This window comes from Hemiscyllium ocellatum, chromosome 3 (assembly GCF_020745735.1).
Source record: "Hemiscyllium ocellatum isolate sHemOce1 chromosome 3, sHemOce1.pat.X.cur, whole genome shotgun sequence".
Taxonomy (NCBI): Eukaryota; Metazoa; Chordata; class Chondrichthyes; order Orectolobiformes; family Hemiscylliidae; genus Hemiscyllium; species Hemiscyllium ocellatum.
Window position 1 is genome coordinate 58636929 of NC_083403.1, and position 20536 is coordinate 58657464.

The following is a 20536-nucleotide window of genomic DNA, read 5'->3' on the forward strand; positions in this document are numbered from 1 at the left end:
AGAGGCTAAGCCAGTGGCATTGGTGAAAGTAGTAAAGGAAACCCCAAGAAAGTCGAGCAGTTGCAGTAGAGTGCACAGACTAGGGAGGGGCTGGTTTTGAGTTAGTGTCTGACCTATGTAAAGACTTCGCCTCTGTGGGTAAAGTTTACTCAGAAAGAATGGGGAGAAGGGAAAGAAGTTATAATTTTGAGAGACACAGGATCTAGTCCGTTTCTAATAGTAAGCGACGAACATATTTGCACTCTTTCTGACCTGTTGCCAGAGCGAGTGGTAAATTGTGCAATAGAGGGACAGAAATTTAGCATTTCCATTTGGAAGATCAGGTTGGAGTGCTGACTCAAGACTGGGGAAGTAACAGTGGGAGTGATTGACAGGGTGTCAGTTCCAGGAATACAGATTTAGCAGGATCCAAGGTAGAAGTGACATCCTTATTGTAGAGAAGCCAAAGGAAGACCAGGGAACTAGGGAGTTAAAAGAAAAATACCCTGGAAGTTTTCCAGACTGTGTAATAACAAGATCCCACTAACATGAGTCACAGCAGGAAGCAAATACTAAAGAGAAAGACGAAGGAGTTAAGGTTCAGTTAGCAGATACCCTGCTTGATGTAATGGTGCAGGAAAAACCCAAACAAGGAGGGGGTCGTGCAGAAGTGTTTTGTCCTGAAAGGCTAATGGACTTAACAGAAAGATGAGACAATAAAAGATAGATGTAAATATATATTACATACTGATGAATACCCAGAAAAGGAATCAGAATGTATTCCTGAGGGTTTCTATCTTAAAGATAGAACCCTAAGATGAAAATCGAGACCGCAGCAGGTTAATGCAGAGGAGAAATGGGCAGAAGTGTACCAGATTGTGTTGCCGGTAGCCTATAGACAGCAAGTGTTACGGATAGCACATAAATTACAAGTAGGAGGTCACATAGATGTGAGGAAGACTCAGGCTAAGGTTAAAAAGCATTTCCATTGGCCTGAACTATACAAGGATGTGGTTAAAGTTTGCCGTACATGTCATACATGCCAAATGATACTTAAGCCACAGGCAGTAATGAAACCAGTACCTTTGTTGCCAATTCCCACATTTGAAAAAACTTTCACATGGGTTCTGAATGATAGTGTGGGTCCCCTCCCGAAAACTAGAAGTAGGACCAGTACTTGCTAACCATATGGATGTGTCTATCTTTCTCGAGGCAATTCCATTACGGAGTATCAAGGCAAAAAGGGTGGTAGAGTGGCTAGTAGCTTTCTTCACGCGGTATGGGCTACCCAGAAATATTCAGTCAGATGAATGGGCTAATTTTACTGCTTGGCTTTTTCAGGAAGTCATGGATAGCTTAGGCACACAGCACATTAAATCAAGTGTGTGCCATTCTGAATCCCAGGAAGCCCCAAATGATTCTACTCAGATTACTCCCTGTGAGTTAGTATTCGGACATGAAGTCAGAGGGCCTTTGAAATTAATTAAGGAGAAATTGACAGGACCGTAGTCGGAGATCTCACACTTGGAATATGTATCTGAGGTCAGGGAGAGTTTAAATCAGGTAGGTGAGTTAGCTAAATGGCACCTGAAGAGGGCACAGTATAAAATGAAGCAGGTGGCAGATAGAAACTCTGAAATTTGGACATTTTCCCATGGGGACGATGTATTTGTATTGTTACCAGTGGTAGAAGATGCCTTCAAAGCTAGGTTTGGAGGTCCCCATCAAATTGAGAAAAAAATTAAGTTAGGTAAACAATGTAGTAAAGATGCTGTATAGAAAAAAACTATATCAGGTATGTCGTGTGAACATGTTGAAACCTTCTTATAACGGAGACAGGGAACTGGAGAAACAGGTGTTAGTTATTGCCCCGTAGAGTGAGGAATCAAATCCAGATGTCACAGAGTGTGATGTACTTCAAAATATATTAAACAATGAGGAAGTCCTTGAGGAGTGGGATAGGTTAATCAACTATCTGTCTCAGGTGCAAAGAACCCAGTTGAAAGGTTTGTTGCAGCAGTATGAGGACATCTGCAAGAATTAGATGGGGAGGATTAATACCTTTGTGCATGATGTGAAAGTAGGGAATGCTGTTCTGATAAAACAATACCCCTACACATTTGATCCTTTCAAAGCCACACAGGTCCATAAGGAAAAGGCTGTGATGCTCAACAAAGATACCATCGAACCGAGTCAGAGTAAGTGGAGTTCCATGACTGTGTTAGTTCCCAAACCTGACGAGACTCAATGATTTTGTGCAGACTATTGGAAGGTCAACGCTATAACAAATTCGGAGTCATAACCAATACCAAAATTGGAGGACTGCATGGAGGAAGTTGATCAAGCCAGCTACATCACAAAGTTGGACTTATGGTGTGATTATTGACAGGTACCTTTATCAGTGAAAGCGGAAGAAGTTTCTGCATTTGTCACCCCAAATGGCTGTATCAATTCAAAGTGATGCCTTTTGGAATGAAGAACGCACCAGCCACATTCCATAGACTTATGAACAGACTTGTGGCTGGGTTAACAAACTGTGTAGTTTATCTGGATGATGTAGTGATCTTTGGTGAGTCAAGGAAAGGTCACATGGTATAGTTGGCACAGCTTGTTGAAAGATAATGGGAAGCAAAATGGTAATAAACTTAAAGAAAACAGAATTTGTGAAGGCTGAAGTGATATTCTTGAGACATAATATTGGTCATCGAATGTTGACCCCAAGGAATGTGAAGAAGAAGGCCATCGAGGAATTTCCACCATCAACCTCGAACGAAGAGGTGCTTTGATTTTTGGGACTAAGTGGATTCTACCAGAAGTTTGTTCCAAACTTCAGCAATGTGGTGGCACGGCTAACGGATTTACTTAAGAAGAACAGAAACTTTTGGTGGACAGAACAATACCAGGGTGCATTTGAGAATTTAAAAACAGTATTAACCACTGCACCTGTTGCACCACAGCCAATTTTTTGAAACCCTTCAAAGTTGTAATTGATGCTAGTGATATAGGAGTTGGAAATGTACTGCTACAGGAAGATGATGATGGAGTTGAACAGCCAATTGGCTACTTTTCAGAGAAACTCAGCACCCATCAGAGAAGACACTCTACCATCGAAAAGAAATTACTGAGTTTGGTACTGTCCTTACAACATTTGAATGTTTATGTGATGAACAATGTATCAGACACAGTTGTGTACATGGATCACAAACCTCTTACATTCATGGAACAATTTAAAGACAAAAATATGAGACTATTTTGTTGGAGTCTTATGTTCCAGACTTCTGGTTTACAATTGTACATGTTGCGAGTGGTAGAAATGTGATAGCAGATATGTTATCATGGATTTCAAGGATAAAGTATAGATAAGATTGAACAGATATCAATGTTATATATATGTGTGTACAAAAATTAATATGCACTTAGATTAATGATCTATGTATTTCATTGTAATGGGATTAAGAATTAGGAAAGAAAATATTTTCATTATGATCGTTCTTTTTTTTCTTAAGGTGGGGAGGTTTTATGAAGTTGAAAGCGTGAACTGTACCTTTAAGAGAGAGAGAATGCTGTTCTGCACTGACAGCCTACAAGCACCTGTCGTATGACTAGCCAACAGTCTCAGTGTACTGGAAAATTGCAAAAATGTTAACATTTGACTGTGAAATAGACACCTGAGTTGATTGCTGTTTTGACAACAATTTTAATTTAACCAATCATTTAAAATTATGCCTCAGGATACTAAAACTAAATTGAATTTGAATTTATTGTTTTGCCAACATCAAGCCAATAAGACGATCTGATATTGAGACTATAAAAAAGTAAGCATTTTGAAAGTCAGACAGAGCACATGCCATTAAAACACTTTCTATCAAAGGTACCTTTCATATGACACAAATTCATGGTAAAAGAAAGAAGTCGACAAAGAGAGATCCTCAGCCGAAATAAGAAAGACACCAATGACGACAACTGCTTATGGTTTTGAAATTTATGTTGATTTAATTTTATTGTGTTTTATTGGAACAGTATATTGTTATAGAGTTGGAGACAGATAATAAGCAGCTAAGAAAAAGGGAGGGTTACAATTGTGAATAATTGTTGTTTAATGTTCACTTTTAGAGTTAAAGAATACATTGATATTATTTTCTTTAAATAGTGGAATTTGGAAGTTCTCTGTCACTCATATTTTAACAGATTATGAGGCGAGGTGAGGTTTTCTGGGTGTTTGGTTTAATTAATAGAAGGGTTCACCACCAAAGCTGTAAAGAGAGTGAGGAGAAGATGAATCAGAGTGGTGCTACCAAGGATAAGAGAATTGTTTTGTAGAGAAAGCAATGTTGATGAATCGAGTGATTCGTCAATAAGTAATAATTTTGACCTGATTGAGCAAGTGAGGAATTAAATTATATTTTTTAAAGAAGAAAACTAGATAGACCAGTTCAAATGTAACATTGTTAGTTCATGGTTTTATTGCTGTTTGATGGTCCGAGTTAACATAAACATTGTCATGAAGAGACACAGATCATAATTTGCTACTTCCAGGAAAAAATTTTAAAATGTTTTGAAGTAAAATGATTTAAATCAAGGAGACAGGTATATTTTAAACTGAGTAAATTTTGTAACTCAAAATGTATAAGTACATATTAGTTTTAGATGGTTATTTGAATTTTAATTTGTTTTAGATATTGGAATCTCTCATGGTTCTTTTAGTTAAAGGACATTGATAGGTTTTGGGGAAACATTCATATATATTAGATGAGACATTTGGAATGATATTAAATTACTGAAAGGTGATAGTACATATTCTTAGCAGGCACATACATTGCTCTAATGGTCCAGTTTATCTTGGTAAAGAACTATGGAGTTAATATGCTGAGAGAGAAGGGTTGTCATAAAAGGGATAGTCTTTCAAAGTGAGACAAAATGAGCCCTTTCTTCCTGATGAAGGGCTTTTGCCCAAAACATGGATTTTCCTGCTCCTCGGATGCTGCCTGACCTATTGTGCTTTTTCAGCACTTCTCTAATCATGACTCTTACAAAGTGAGACTGGCATGTCAAAGACTGAAAGAGACAGTCAGAAGCCTGTCACTTCGATAACCATTACTTTCAAAGAAAAAGTACAAGAATTAGTCATAGACTACGCGACCAGTTCTAAGATTGGTGAAACACTTGTTGGCAAGTCAATTAGAGTTCACGATACCTGATCATGTCCAAGTGCTTGTGGCAAGTAAGGGTTAGCAAGTGGTGATTCTCAGTGGCTTGGTCCACCGGTAGAAAGACTGAAGAAAGAGGAAGATTTGTAGCTCGGGTTGTGGATGCGGTTGGTGGTTCGGACTTATGTTTCCTGGCATGGTGATGAAACATCTGCATGATAACCTACCAGTTTGGTAAGCAAACCAAGAACCGCAGAGAGGAGAACTTCAATTAACAAAAGAACAAGAAACCTAGAGCAAGTGAAGACTGGAGATCAGAGTCAAAAAGTATGGCACTGGAAAAGCACAGCAGGTCAGGCAACATCCGAGGATAGTTGACGTTTCAGGCATATCCCTCCATCAAGAAACCTGAACTGAGTCAACCAATGTCACAATCTGCCTTTCAAAGTTGATTAACTAAGAACCACTGGTATTATTTTTTAACTCATTAAAAGCTGCACAAGTTTTGTAAAGTTTGTGAAAACATTTGTACTTGGAATTTGTGTTGGGATTAATCATAGAATGGATTAAAGAATAGTTATAGTGCAGGAGGCCATGTGATCCATCTTGTCTGCACTTGCTCTCCTAATGAGTAGAACTTAGTGCCATCTTTCCGCCCCTTCTCTGCAACACTGCACATTAGTTTGATTTCCATAATTGTCTCATGCCTTCTTAAATGGCTCGACTGAACTTGTCTCCTGCACATTTCAGGAGTAACCTTCAGAAGGGAGCATTATACATACTTAAAAAATAAAAGGAAAAATCAAGGTAGAAAGAATAATTGGCACGGGAGATCAAATAATCTTTTTTGGTCTCCATTATTACATCTGACATAGCAGGCGGGTTGTGAAGGGAGCACGGTGCGATCTGTGTTGTTTGATTTGGACGTTTTGCAGTTTCGATGGCTTTGCACACAAGCTGCGTTGATTTCCCAGGTAACGTACCGGGGCCGGTTTTCCCCTTCTCTCTCTGTAGGACGGCTATCGGGAGCACAGCGCGCATCCATACATGAAAGTGAAGACGTTGGATCCTAGGTTTGCAGAATGGGTGAGTCCCAGGGAGGGTTCGGAACCCAGCTGTCAATCAGTCCGGGAGGGCTGACCACGTGACCCGCTGCGAGACAGCGCCGCCTGTGGCAGCGGCGGGGATGTGGCCGGGGCTGCTTGGACACGTGACGGGGCGCGCATTCTCGGTGGTCACAGTGTAGCAAAGCCGGGGATACAATGTATCAGCGGCACAGGGGAGCGACTGGAGAACGGGGTCTCAGTTCTGTGTGCGGGTGCATGGAAGGTGGATCTGAATCATGCGATTTCCTTATCTGAGATGCTCCCTGCTCTTTAGTTTGACTGGAAGTACATTGAGAGTAGCTACATTAAAATCAAAGCTAAGCGAAACCCATGCGAGAGGTGAGTTGAAAGTTATTTACTCTTTTCGGTTAGTGGGGGCAGTCTTTCTCAGCAATAACAGCGGCGGTGAACATTGTGAGTGGATGCTCGTGTTGCATTCACGGTACAAGGCACTAGTCTGTGCTGTATCTGTCAGCCGCTCGGACTCGTTAACGTCTGTGTTGAAATATACCAAAGAAATCGGATGTTTGTAAGTTTCCCTTTCATTTCGTTTTGTTGGAGGACGTTAGCATGCGATTAGAAGTTGGATTTGAATTTTCTGCAACTCTCCCCACCAAAATGAATAAAATGAAAGCCTGCTTTTTTTAAGTGTGACTTTTTAACTTTAGAGTACGAAAGCAATCATAAATAGGTTAATATTTCATCTTTCAGTAAAGAAATCGATCCCGACTAATTGTAGCATTCTAACACTTCAGCTTGTGTAAAATAAGCAAATTAATTTCTACAGATTGTTAATTCATTTGAAATGGTTAAATCATTGTCAGTACTTACAAATAATAAATTCTGAAATGCTTTATTTTAGTGAAAACGTGTTACAGCAGCTGAATCCAATACATTTCTAAAACTCTGAATTTAAAGGATACATTTATAGAAAATCGCATATTTTTAAAGTCTTAGATGTTTCAATACAAGTTAAATAAAATAAAAAGACTCTTTCTTAACCCAACACTTTAATGTTTTGAACATTTTCATCAATTGATGTCCCTAAGAAATGTTTTGACCTGACAACTTTTGGTTTAAAAGAATCAACGTTGGGATGATTTGAGGTTTGTAGTTTTAAATCAGGCTGATTTAAATCAGAAAGAATAGTGAGAATAGTGTCATTTTGCTTAAGATTGCAAAAGGATAATAATGATCTGATCCTGTTGGAAGTTATGAAGTGAAAATCAGGAAGGTATTGGAAAAATGGAGTCTGAAAATGACTAGGAAATGGATAAAAATGTCAAGAGTTAGAATGTGATGAAGAAGGAAAGACAAGACTGTTGTATAAGTATGCAATGATAATTATATGATGTGGAATTTGAAGTTTAGCTGAACATCAAATAAATATCAAATTTGCTTGTATTTGGGAGAGTTGGAGTGTTATGGGAGGGGGGCTCAACTATAGAGACCCTCTGATGTAGGGTGTGAAATAATTTGATATTGTTGCCATATGCAAAATCTTAACCTGAGATGAGGTCATGGCTCATTTATCAGCTATCTGATTCTGTGGCAGTTAGTTGTGTGATTAATGTCAGGAGTGAAGCAGTTGTGGAATTTGAAAGGTGGGAGCTGAAAAGCTGCTGGGCAGAAAACTTGGGACAAGCTTACTTTGATCCTGTACAAATATGTTTGAGAAAAAAAAGGGAGATGTTGATGGGGGACAGATACAGCTGTTGATAAGGATGTCAAAAAAAGGGTTGAGATTTTTCTGCCCAAGGAGCCCAAATGATTAAATCACAGTTTGGGGTGAAACCTGGATGTAAAAATCATGTTTTTACAAAGTATATAACTGGAAAGGTTGTCTTGATTTAAGAAAAATGTATCACTGGTAGTGAGCCAGGTTTTAAGCTAAATATTGATAATTTTATGTAAGATCAGTTCACAGAGGGGAGGACATGGATTGCATAAATGTTTTTGTGAATATGGGTACAACTAGTAAGATCAGTATTTGTTGTCATTTTAATTTTCCTTGAGAGTAGGTAAGAGTTAACCATATTTTTGTGGGTGTGGTGTGAGATGAAGATGGCAGACATCCTTCATAAAGGATATTGAACCACTAAATGGTTTTTACAACTGTCAATGATAGTTTCCTGATCATTTTTACTGAGCTGAGCCTTTTATTTCAAATATTTAATTATTTGAATTTAAATTCAATGGGATTTGAATCTAGATGTAGGCCTTGGGCAATAGACTGGGCATCTGGATTACCAATCTAGTGACATTACAACAATGTCACGATCCTCCCTGATATTTGTCTTAAGGCATAAATTTGGCTCTATTATTTTGTCCTCTCCTGAATCAGATCGAGATACAATTCAGCAGGGACTGGAGATCTCTTGCAGTTCACTATCTGCTCATCATGTGAGTAAGTGTCAGGCAGTTACTCTCCTGTTGAGGAGTTGCTTGTGGTGACTCTCCCAGTCCCTATAAAAGTCTTCAATTTAAGTCTGTTTTCCAGCATTCATGAATCATGTACACTGTAATGTCTTTCATTCTGGGAAAATAATTCCACCTGGACAGTTTGCAGACAATTTGTGCCCTTCACCTTTTGTGTTTGTTTTTCACCTTGTATGTTCATGTTTAAATCACTTGGAGATTTACAATCCACTATCAGTACATAATGGCTAGCAAAGCTAATTAGCTGTTACTTAGCTAACAGTGGTACCTTTCCTTTGGGGGGAATCATAGCACTGCATATGGCAATCCATATTACAAGTCATTTAACTGAGATATGAACTGGAGGTAGGGAAATTTGTGACTGCAGAAACAAATTACAGTTGATGTGAATGAATTTTAGTACAAATTACAATTGCTGATCTCTTCTATTCATCACAAAGTGCTAATGTTAAGTATTTATTCAATTTTGGTATGTATTTAACAGATTCCAAAGATTATTCAACTAAAATTTAAGGTTTTTGCACACTGCAAATCATTTCATGCAAAGAAGCAGGTTGAATAGCTCAAAAATATTTCTCTACACTTTTGAATTATGCAGCCTCAGGCAACTATTTCATTCTCTTGGGGGAAAATAACTTTGTGACAGTTTATGTTTAGTATATTTACCTCTTGTGTTTGATGTATTTTAACTTTTATGTTCAAACCTCATGTTTAAGTTATTTGTAGACCTTTAGTCTGCTATCAAAATGAAATGGTCTATGAAGTTAATTAACTTCTGCAAAGCAAATAGAACCTGGTGAATGCAAAGTGTTAGAAAAATCTGGTAAGGTGGAGAAATAATCAGGATTGGAAAGAAAAAAATAAATGTTCAGAAGCATTTAGATTAAAGTGGAAAATATGGCACTATATGAAACACCAAATACATTGTATTAAGTTATTTTGCAAATGACCTAGATTCTTGCAACTTGTGTGAACGAGAGCTGAGACCGCAGTGAGAGTGAACACACTGATTATGCACTGTATTGAGGAGGCTATTCAAATGGAATGGTGTTAAAATGATGCAGTAGTAGGACTTGACGGTATTATTAGGAGGGTTTGCCGCTGAGAGCATGAATCCTGGTGGCCATTTTGTCTGCTGCAAATGCTGGGGTTAAGGAAATTTCCTCAGATCTGGAGAGCACCTTGGAGTTGGAAGAGAAGAATCCTGTTGTGCTGGTACATGATTTTACCAGCACAAATTGAACTAGGCATGAAGTTCTGATAAAGGTGTATGAACACTTAGACGTTAAATTAAAATCAAAACAGAAAGGTATTAAAGGCCACGAGGAAAATTGTCTTGGAGTGAATAACATCAAATGATGGCTCACAGATTGCTGAGAGGAAAATAATGGGGTTCAATTCATGCAGTAGTACTAGGGAAAGAAGGGGCGGATTTCGTTTGGGTTGGTCTTAACTTGAGCAATGTCGGAATGGAATCTTGGCGAGTTGCAAGTGAAATGATGTAGAGAGGGATTTAAACTAATTAGTGGAGAAGAAATGTCATGTGAAAGTTAGAAATTTAGTGGGAAAAGGCTATGCAATTGTGCAGTTAATGATAATCAGAGGGTGTTAGTAAAGTACATAGTCTATAAATGTATTATGTGCAAGTAAATGGTGTCTGAGTGGGGGAACTTTGTAAAAGGGCAGAAATAGGGCTTTTTGAAAAATGCATGCAGCATTCATAACAAGAAGGATGAATTGATGGCAGAGGTGGGGGAGACAAAGTAATAATGTCATTGGACCAAAGTCTCGAGCTCTCATAAATAAGCTCATATCCCAAAACAGAGCTGGATTTGTTGATGATATGAAGTGAGCTAGGAAAGTAAGTAGTGAGAAAGACATAAGTCAACAAAGATACTATGTTGGAAAAATTGCCAGGTGAACTACTGTGCTGGAAAATGAGGTTATCCATTTTTGCAGGAATGGCAAAAAATGGTGGAATATTATTTAAATCGAGAAAGTTCCCAGAATGCTGCAGAATAAAGGCATCTGGCAAACATGAATCACAAAAAGATGGCAAGCAGGCTTAGCAGATCATGAGGCAGGAATGCTGTCCTTTTTTGCGAGAAGGATGGTGTATAAAAGTAAGGAAGTCTTGCTACAGCTGTACAGGCCATTGTAAAATTTGATCTGGAATACTGCATACGATTTTGATCCTCTTATTTAAGGAGGGAGTGACTTGCACTGGAGGCAGTTTTGAGAAGATTCATTAGGTTGATTCCTGGGATATGAGACAGGCCTGGGAAGAAAGGTTGAGCAGGTTGGACTTATGTATAAATTGAAGTTTTGAAGAATGAGAAATGATCTTGTAGAAACACACAGAATTCTTGGTGGTCTTGACAGGGTAGATGCTGAGAGATTGTTTACTTTTGTGAGAGAACCCAGAGGAAGCAAACAGAGATTCATACATTAGTAATGGCCAATCGCATCAAAGTTTCTCCCACTTTCAGTACAAAAATCCATTACCTACCACCTGTTCACCTCTGAAATCAAACGTGCTCTGACACAAAACCTATTCGGTAGAATCATAGCACACTATTCAGCTCTTCGGATCTGCACACAATTGTCTCCTTTTTGCACAACATTTGAAATTGGGCTTGATGTGAGCAGTCTCCGACCTGACTACTCTGCAAGTAGCAAAAGTGAGTTTCAATCCCCCAAATTCTTCTTGTGCAAAAATGGACTCCCTACTTTTTCTTGGTAATTTAAGTAATCCTACCTTTACACAACTTAACCTACTTAAGCATACTTCCATTTTAGAATGGGATGAGGAGCTCTTTGACTGTCCAGCTTTCTAAAGTAGTGAACCGTGAAAGCTAGGTTATTGAATGTATGGGGGATTGAGATCGATGTTTATTATCTGCAAGGGAATTGAGAGTAATGAGGGGCAGACAGGAAAGTGAAGTTAAAGCCACGTTGAAATCAGCCATGATACCATTGAATGGTGGGCTAACTAGCCTATACTTGCTTCGAGGTTTTTATTCATGTCAGACACTCTTCCTTCATTTTTAGGAATGTATTCTATAATTGCAGCTTTACCAAGGTATGATGCATCTTGTGTGTGGGTGAAGAGAATTACCAAGCGTCCCAATCTTGTGTGGTAGTTTCTGCTTGTTTTTCAGCCTACACTGCTGGAACAATGCAAAGAAGAGGGCCAAACTGAAAGTTTATCCCTGTCAGAAAACTGTGTCTCAACTGATAAGTTCTCTGAAATTCCTCCTTGGAGCTGGGCTCCTCATGGCCCTAAATTTAAGGTTTTTGGATATCAGGAGATTTGGACCCTTGGTGTACAATGTGCAAGACTGATCTATGCATAAGGCTGATGTTTAATAACTAAACTCCCAGTTATGGGTGAATAGTCCCACTGCCTTCTGAATACCTCAGGAGATATGGTCAAAGGTGGACTGATATCTAAAATTGTTAACTTTTTGGCAACACCTACAACCCGAGTAAGTGCTGAAGGTAGTTTTCTGAATTCCTGGGGGTTCCAATGCAGGAGGTTGAAACAAAGATCCTAATTTTCAGGCAGCCTAGGGTCTCCATAACATTTGTCCAGGTGTGTGACTAGAGAGGACATTCCAATTTTGCTGCAGAATATTAATACAGCACTGGAGGTAGCAGCCATGATTGATAAAATTGGGGTACAGCATGAACGTTACAGGCTACCTCTGGTGGGAGGGACCATTATATCCCACTGGTCAATCATTGCCTGCTTCAAGTTGGCCAATCAGTAAGCTGCTGACCAAACAGAATCTGTCTACTTCATTGGGCGCTTGGTGTTCTGCTTCATTGGATAGTATCCACTCTATCAGGCAGGTAAAGAACACAAACAAAATGAATAAAAGACACCAACTCTTCAATTAGCCAGCTGAAACATTGGCACCGTGTGCATGGTCATAACAGATGACTTTCAGATGATCAATAATGTGTGTAAGATAGGTACAAATGATGAAGTTGACAGGCTGAGCATTGTTTTATGAGATGCGTGGTTGGTTTAACTTACAATATCATTGAGTGGATGCATATCTTTCTCTTTTTGCCAACAGCCCTTTGCAGCACAAAGGACGGTAGCTTGCAGCAAGGGGAAACGTTTTATTTGTAAATAACATAAGCTGTTTGAATGCAATTACTGAGTTCGCAATACTTTGGTCACATGACCTAAGTTTTTGGCTGACCTAAAGCTATTTGATTATAGTACTGACAGAAAACCTGCCTAGAACAATAGCTTTTGCTCTGGAAACCCCTTCTTTCTTTGTCCTGAAAGCCTTGTCGTCAATATTGCTGAGTTGAAAACCTGAAGCAGAGCTGAACAGAAAGTTCTCATCGTTGCAAGTATTAGTTGAGACACAGTTTTCTGACAGGGATAAACTTTCATTGTTCCAGAGAATTTGGAATGCACCCTCACTGTCTCCAGAAAAACCTGTAGCCGAGCCAAGACGACACCCTAGTGCCAACAGGTTGTGTCCAAAATGACTTCTGCTACAGACCAACATTTAGACAATCTGAACAATGTTTTTGTTATTTTTTCCCACAAGAGTGTATATATTTGCACAGTTTAAAACTTTTTTGTTAATCTTTTGTATCATTTGCTTGATTAAATTTTGTTTGTAGTAAGCTTATTTTTTGATTATAAAATCTGATTAACTTGTTTCTGACATTGAGTTACATGGAGATTGATATACAGAAAGGATGTTAGTATGACCCTCTATTTTAAATTCACACTTTCTGGTGGCAAGTGGAGGAATGAGACAGAGAGAAAATCAGATCCCCTCCTTCACCTCCTCTCCCCCCCCCACCCCCCACCCTCCCCCCGCCTGTCCTTACAAAAATATAGACAAGCCTGACCTTTTTTGGGGAAACTGAGTGGATGACTGAAACAAAGCCATTGTGTTTACCTGGCAGGGGAAGAGTGGAGCAGAGGCCCTTGACTGCTTTGTAGGCTTCACTGTAATGAACTCACCACACTCGATAATTGAGCCTCTCACAATTGTGGCACGGTGGCTCACTGCTGTCTCACAGCGCCAGGGACCTGGGTTCAGTTCCCGCCTCTGGCAACTGTCTGTGTAGAGTTTGCACAATTTCCCCATGTCTGTGTGGGTTTCCTCCAGGTGCTCTGGCTTCCTCCCACAGTCCAAAGATGTGCAGGTTAGGTGAATTGGCCGTGCTAAATTGCCCGTAGTGTAAGGTGCATTAATCAGGGGTAAATGTAGGGGAATGAGTCTGGGTGGGTTGCTCTTCGGAGGGTTGGTGTGGACTTGTTGGGCCGAAGGGCCTGTTTTCCACACTGTAGGGAATCTAATCTAATCTAAAAGCATGTTTCTTCCATCGCCCTCTCATTTCAATCAGTGTAGTTAATCTCATGAGTATTTATGTTCCAAAACTGGGCTGAAAGACTAGTTTTACAAGGAGCTCAATACTGTTATCAGTAGTATTCCCAAGCCCAGTATATCTTTATCTACTGGAGGATTTCAATCCATTAGTGGGTGTGTACACAGGATTGGGCTGTTCTGGCTTGGACATTGTGGCTTGGGAAGGATAATAGAATGGACAGAGACTGTTTGAAGTTTGCTGCTACTTTGTAGATTTGACACCTTTCATACCAAGTGGTGCAATAAGGTTTTAGAGATATTCAGGATCTGAGCATTAGCACCAGCTAGATTTAATCACAATAAGATAAGATTCTCTGAACAGCATTCTCCTCACACGTAGCAGCCACAGCACTGACTGGGATATAGATTTTCTTGTTTGTGTGCACAAGAATTAGGATGGAACTATAAACCAGAGAAAACGAGAGCTAGTGAATTCTGCACCTTATCAATTCAAAATCATCTGCCAGTACAGTGGAAGCTGCCATAACGATTGGAGCTCCAGAGGCACACAAGGTGATGTTTGGTTTGGAATTATGTTTTATTGCCATGTGTACTCAAATACAGAAGTGCAGGTGTACAGTGAAAAGTGTACAAAGTCGTCACTCACCGCAGCCATCTTAAATGCAACTTGCAAACGAATTCCATTTTTAAGTGTGTTTGTAAGTAGAATTTGTAAGTAAGTTGGAACAGTTACATATGGTTTACAACTAGCGTCAATTAGTCAAATGTTTGTTTTAGTATAGGTATAGAAAACATGAAAGAAACATTTCATAAACTTTTTAGAGAGAAAGAAAAGATAATGATTAAAGGTTAACACTTATTCTGATTCCAGTTGATGTCTTGCATATCGGAAGGGGCCTTAGTTAATAATTAAGATGACTTTATTAATTGGATGATGGGCCTGGTGCTGGAGAATCAAGGATTGATACTGTTACTGGAGATTCGGGGTCTGATTCTGCTGCTGGAGACTGGGGTTTACTTCTGATGTCAATTTTTTAAAGTAAACATCAAGGTGGCTGGAACAGAGCTTTTCTTTTTCTCATTATAAATGGCCTTGTAGCTGAAGCAGGTCATCGGTAACAATCCAGTAAACTTTGGTGACCCTCTCTGCATTAGGATCTTGCTCCTCGAACTTTGTCACCCATGTTTCAATGAGAGGAAACGTTTCAGCTAACTCCTTCATCAAAAACTTCTTGGGTACTGGGTTTTTTTTCTCAAGTACTGTCATCTGCTGCTGCAGCTCCATAAGGTCCTCATCGGTCAGTTCTTTGGCATTGGTAAGAAGACATCATCTTCATTGATGTCTAACTGCAGTTGATTATTACCAACGACAACCACAGCTTGCCTGGCCTCAGCTGTAATCTCTTTAAAACCATCTGCGAATTGGGGGCATAATTTTTTTCCAGACTCCTTTCATGTTGGTTTTCTTCACTTCCTCCCAAGAGTCTGCAATGTTTTTGATGCCATTGTAGATGTTGTAATTCTTCCAGAACTCCTTTAAAGTCATTGCATCATCCTGGGTAGCCCTGAATACTTGAGAAGATCTGGCGTAAATGTAACCCTTAAAGGAGGCTATGATTCCCTGACCCATTGTCTGAAATAGCGATGTGGCGTTGGGTGGTAAAAAGACGACCTTTACGTTGCTGTGAAGGTCATCTAAAGTGCTTGGATGTTGGGAGGGTGTTGTCAAGTACAAGGAGAATTTTGAGAGGAATCTTCTTGGCCAAGCAATAGCATTCAGCAGCAGGAACAAAAATATTCAGGAACCAATCATCGAAGAAAGCTTTTGTTACCCAAGCCTTTGTGTTTGGGATTTCCAGGTAATAGGAAGAGCTGCCTTAACGATACAGCTAACTGCCCTCTGATTCGGGATACACAAGCATAGGTTTAAGCTTGCAATCCCTGGATGTGTTACCACCTAGCAATAACGTTAGCCTATCTTTGGATGCTTTATGTCCTGGAACAGTTCTTTCCTCTTTTGAAGTGTATGTCTTTTCAGGCATTTTCTTCCCAAAAAAGCCAGTCTTGTCTACATTAATTATTTGCTCAGGCACATAACCTACCTTCTCAATAATGGTTTTTCAACATTTCAGGAAACTCTCTCACAGCACTTACATTGGAACTCCCTGCTTCACCTTGCACTTTAATATTGTAAATTTGCCCTCCCTTTGAAATGGTTGAACAAACCCCTACTCGCAACCAATTCTTCTTCACAAGCACCTTCACTTGCTGCATGTGCAGCTTTTAAATTATTGCAAAGGCTTCAAGGCTATACCCGCACTAAACCAAGGCTAATGGGAGTATTACTGGGAGAGAGTGAGGACTGCAGATGTTGGAGATCAGAGCCGTGCGTGTGGTGCTGGAAGAGCACAGCAGGTCAGGCAGCATCCGAGAAGCAGGAGAAACGACATTTCGGGCATAAGACCTTCATCAGAAAAAGGGCTTACCCTGAAATGCTGATTCTCCTGCTCCTCGGATGCTATCTGACCTGCTGTGCTTTTCTAGCACTCCGATCTCAACTCTAATAGGAATATTACGCTAATTTTGACCCTCTAACCAAATTACCAATATCTTTTCCATTTGATAATTAAACCACTGAAATGCTTCGTGATAATTGTCACTTTCATCGGGACAGAGCCTCTTACATGCTCCATTACTCTCCCCTTTTATAATTGTCCCAATGGTTGACGAACTGTGGCCTAATGCTTTTCCGATGTTTGTTTGCATTTCACCTCTCTAATCGTTTTATTATTTCCAATTTGTTTCAATCATGATATTTTTCCTTTTCCTTGATGCATCACCATCACTTGCATCAGATTTATGCTTTGAAGGCCTGAATATGAGGCATGGCATTGTTCTCTCTTGGGCTAACGAGCCGCTGAAAATATACGGTGCCTTAAGCGTTACGCAAAGTAGTCTGCCTGCTCGTTAGGTACGAACCATTGTGTGTAACTCAATTGTTTTAAATAATAGCCTTTACAGAAGTCGGTTTGTAAGTCAGGCATTTGTAACCCAGGGACTCCCTGTACCGAAATTGTTTTAAAAACCGATCTAGATACAAGACCTAGAATTTAATAAAATACAGAAATACAAAAAAAAGACAGCGCCAAGAAGAAAGGGGAAGTGTCCAAGTCTAAGTGTTGGCTGCCACAGTGCACACCATTTCACAGGAGAGAAGGCTGCCAAGATAATTCTGTGTTCTGGATCAGTGGTGCTGGAAGAGCACAGCAGATCAGGCAGCATCCAACGAGCAGCGAAATCGACGTTTCGGGCAAAAGCCCTTCATCAGGAATAAAGGCAGTGAGCCTGAAAGCGTGGAGAGATAAGCTAGGGGAGGGTGGGGATGGGGAGAGAGTAGCATAGAGTACAATGGGTGAGTGGGGGAGGAGATGAAGGTGATAGGTCAGGGAGGAGAGGGTGGAGTGGATAGGTGGAAAAGGAGCTAGGCAGGTCGGACAAGTTTTGACTCTGATCTCCTGCATCTGCATTCCTCCCTTTCTCCTGGTAGATAAATGGCAATTTACATTTGTGGCACACAACTGCTTGGAGTTAGCTGAACAGTTATATAAATGCTGTGGCTATAAGAGAAAATCAGAGGCTGAGAATTTTGCAGCAAATAACTTCCCTATTGACTCCCCAGAGTGTATCCAGTATTTACAGGGCACAAGTCAGGGAACCTGCCTGGATCGATGCAGCTTCATCAACATTTGAGAGGCTGGCCACCACCCATGATAAGGCAACACATTTGATTAGTGTCTCATTGTGCAGCTCAAAGGGAACATTCATTGCATCCATTCTGTGAAACATCCCCTCCAGCACCGGTACACAGGATGAATATGCGTTATATCCATCAGATACAAGGAAGCACCACTAAGTTCCCCTCCAAACCAAACATCATTCTCACTTGGATATTAAGAACCATTCCTCCACAGTTGCTGGGTTAAAACCTTGGAACATCCTTCTGAGCAGTACCGTAGATGTACCTTCTTCATATGGACTTTGGTGATTCAAGAAGATTCATCACCTTTTGATGGAGAATTCACAATGGGCATACAGTGTACTTGCCTTTATTAGTCAGATGTACAAAACTGAGGGGGATAGATAGAGTAGACAGGAACAAACTTTACTCCTCTGTTGCCTCTCTTCTCTTTCTTCGTTTGAGCCACTCAAATCCTATCTATGGCTTTAATTTCTCCTTATGTGGCTTGGTTTCATATCACTTTGTGCTTCTGTAAGCAAAGATTCTTTTTCAAATAGTACTATGTAAATATAATTGAGTATTTGTGTTGTGTTCTACTAAAGCCACTGGGCTATTGGTTAATTTTGTTAGAAACTCAACTGGGCCAGCTCATGAGTATTGTAGCTACCGTGAACAGGTCCAAGGTTAGATATGGCAAGTAATTCCCTCCCTACTCCCCAAAACCTTCCATCCATGAAAGACACCAGTGCAGAATGTGTTGAAGTATTCTTCATTTGTCAGGATGAATATGGTCCAAAAAAGACTGAAGAAGCTCAAAACTATTCAGATAAGAGCACACCTGATTGACACTTCACTCATCATTTTTAACATTTACTACCATCCGTGTACACTGGCTGCAATGTGTACTCTCTGGAAGATGCATTTCACTAACTCACCACAGCAACTCTTTCAGGACCTTTCAAACACACAACATCTTCCATTTAAAAGTGGTAGCAAGGACAGCAGACTCTGGGGTTACTGTCACTAGCAACATTCCATCCAAATCCCACAGCATCCTGTTTTGGAAAAATACGGCTGTTCCTCAGGACAGTTCATTTTTCAGTGGCTCCTCTCGAATTTTCTCTACTTCTTTGATTTCCAGAGAGTGCCTTTCAGTTCTCATTAACTCCTTTGTTAAGTTATGGCATAATTTAATAACAGCACCTATTGTACTTGTTTAAAAATGGAGAATTTGAAATCTCTCAGAAGGATAATTAGAAGAGTTCATCAATATATTCAATAGTCACAACTGCCCTGTTAAATATAAGTCCTCGATACACAAGGAAAATATTAATTTCCTAGATCTCTCAGTATTTAAATGGTACAAAAAATTCATTAGATGGCAAAAGTTGTTACATTCCTGAGACACACATCTTTACACTTAAAAACCATCATTGTGCTTTCCACATACTGATGAAGTCACTGCTAAGCAGTTGATGTTTGTCTCTAACACAGTCAGTGCATCTCCAGTAACTCACAAAAGTGAAAAGTTTTCAAGGTTTGTGTGAAGATTTGTAGCTCGGGTGCTTGTTGTAGTGGTTCTGTTCGCCGAGCTGGAAGTTTTTGTTGCAAACGTTTTGTCCCCTGGCTAGGAGACATCATCAGTGCTCTGGAGCCTCCTGCGAAGCGCTTCTTTGATGTTTCTCCCAGTATTTATAGTGGTCTGTCCTTGCCGCTTCCGGGTGCCCGTTTCAGCTGTCCGCTGTAGTGGTTGGTATATTGGGTCCAGGTCGATGTGTTTGTTGATGGAGTTTGTGGATGAATGCCATGCCTCTAGGAATTCCCTGGCTGTTCTCTGTCTGGCTTGCCCTATGATAGTAGTGTTTTCCCAGTCGAATTCATGTTGCTTGTTGTCTGAGTGTGTGGCTACTAGGGATAGCTGGTCATGTCGTTTCGTGGCTAGTTGGTGTTCATGTATGCGGATTGTTAGCTGTCTTCCTGTTTGTCCTGTATAGTGTTTTGTGCAGTCCTTGCATGGTATTTTATAAACTACATTAGTTTTGCTCATGTTGGGTATTGGCTCCTTTGTTCTAGTAAGTTGTTGTCTGAGCGTGGCTGTTGGTTTGTGTGCCATTATGAGTCCTAAGGGTCACAGTAGTCTGGCTGTCAGTTCTGAAACGCTCCTGATGTATGGTAGTGTGGCTAGTCCTTTTGGTTGTGGCATGTCCTCGTTCCGTGGTCTATCTCTTAGGCATCTGTTGATAAAGTTGCGCGGGTATCCGTTTTTGGCGAATACCTTGTATAGGTGTTCCTCTTCCGCTTTTCGCAGTTCTGGTGTACTGCAGTGTGTTGTAGCACTACCATACATCAGGAGTGTTTCAGAACTGACAGCCAGACTACTGCGACCCTTAGGACTCATAACGGCACACAAACCAACAGCCACGCTCAGACAACAACTTACTAGAACAAAGGAGCCAATACCCAACATGAGCAAAACTAATGTAGTTTATAAAATACCATGCAAGGACTGCACAAAACACTATATAGGACAAACAGGAAGACAGCTAACAATCCGCATACATGAACACCAACTAGCCACGAAATGACACGACCAGCTATCCCTAGTAGCCACACACTCCGACAACAAGCAACATGAATTCGACTGGGAAAACACTACTATCATAGGGCAAGCCAGACAGAGAACAGCCAGGGAATTCCTAGAGGCATGGCATTCATCCACAAACTCCATCAACAAACACATCGACCTGGACCCAATAT

The 20536-nt window shown here is 40.2% G+C and overlaps 1 protein-coding gene across 2 annotated transcripts in view; it reads left to right on the forward strand.

Annotated features, from left to right (window-relative positions):
* The first annotated feature begins 6382 nt into the window (after positions 1 to 6382).
* Positions 6383 to 20536, forward strand: part of gpr63 (G protein-coupled receptor 63) — a 142857-nt gene continuing 128703 nt past the window's right edge. For both annotated transcript variants that reach the window (XR_009640948.1, XM_060820905.1), the window contains exon 1: positions 6383 to 6571. The gene's annotated coding sequence lies outside the window, so the exon portion shown is untranslated. The remainder of the gene's footprint in view (positions 6572 to 20536) is intronic.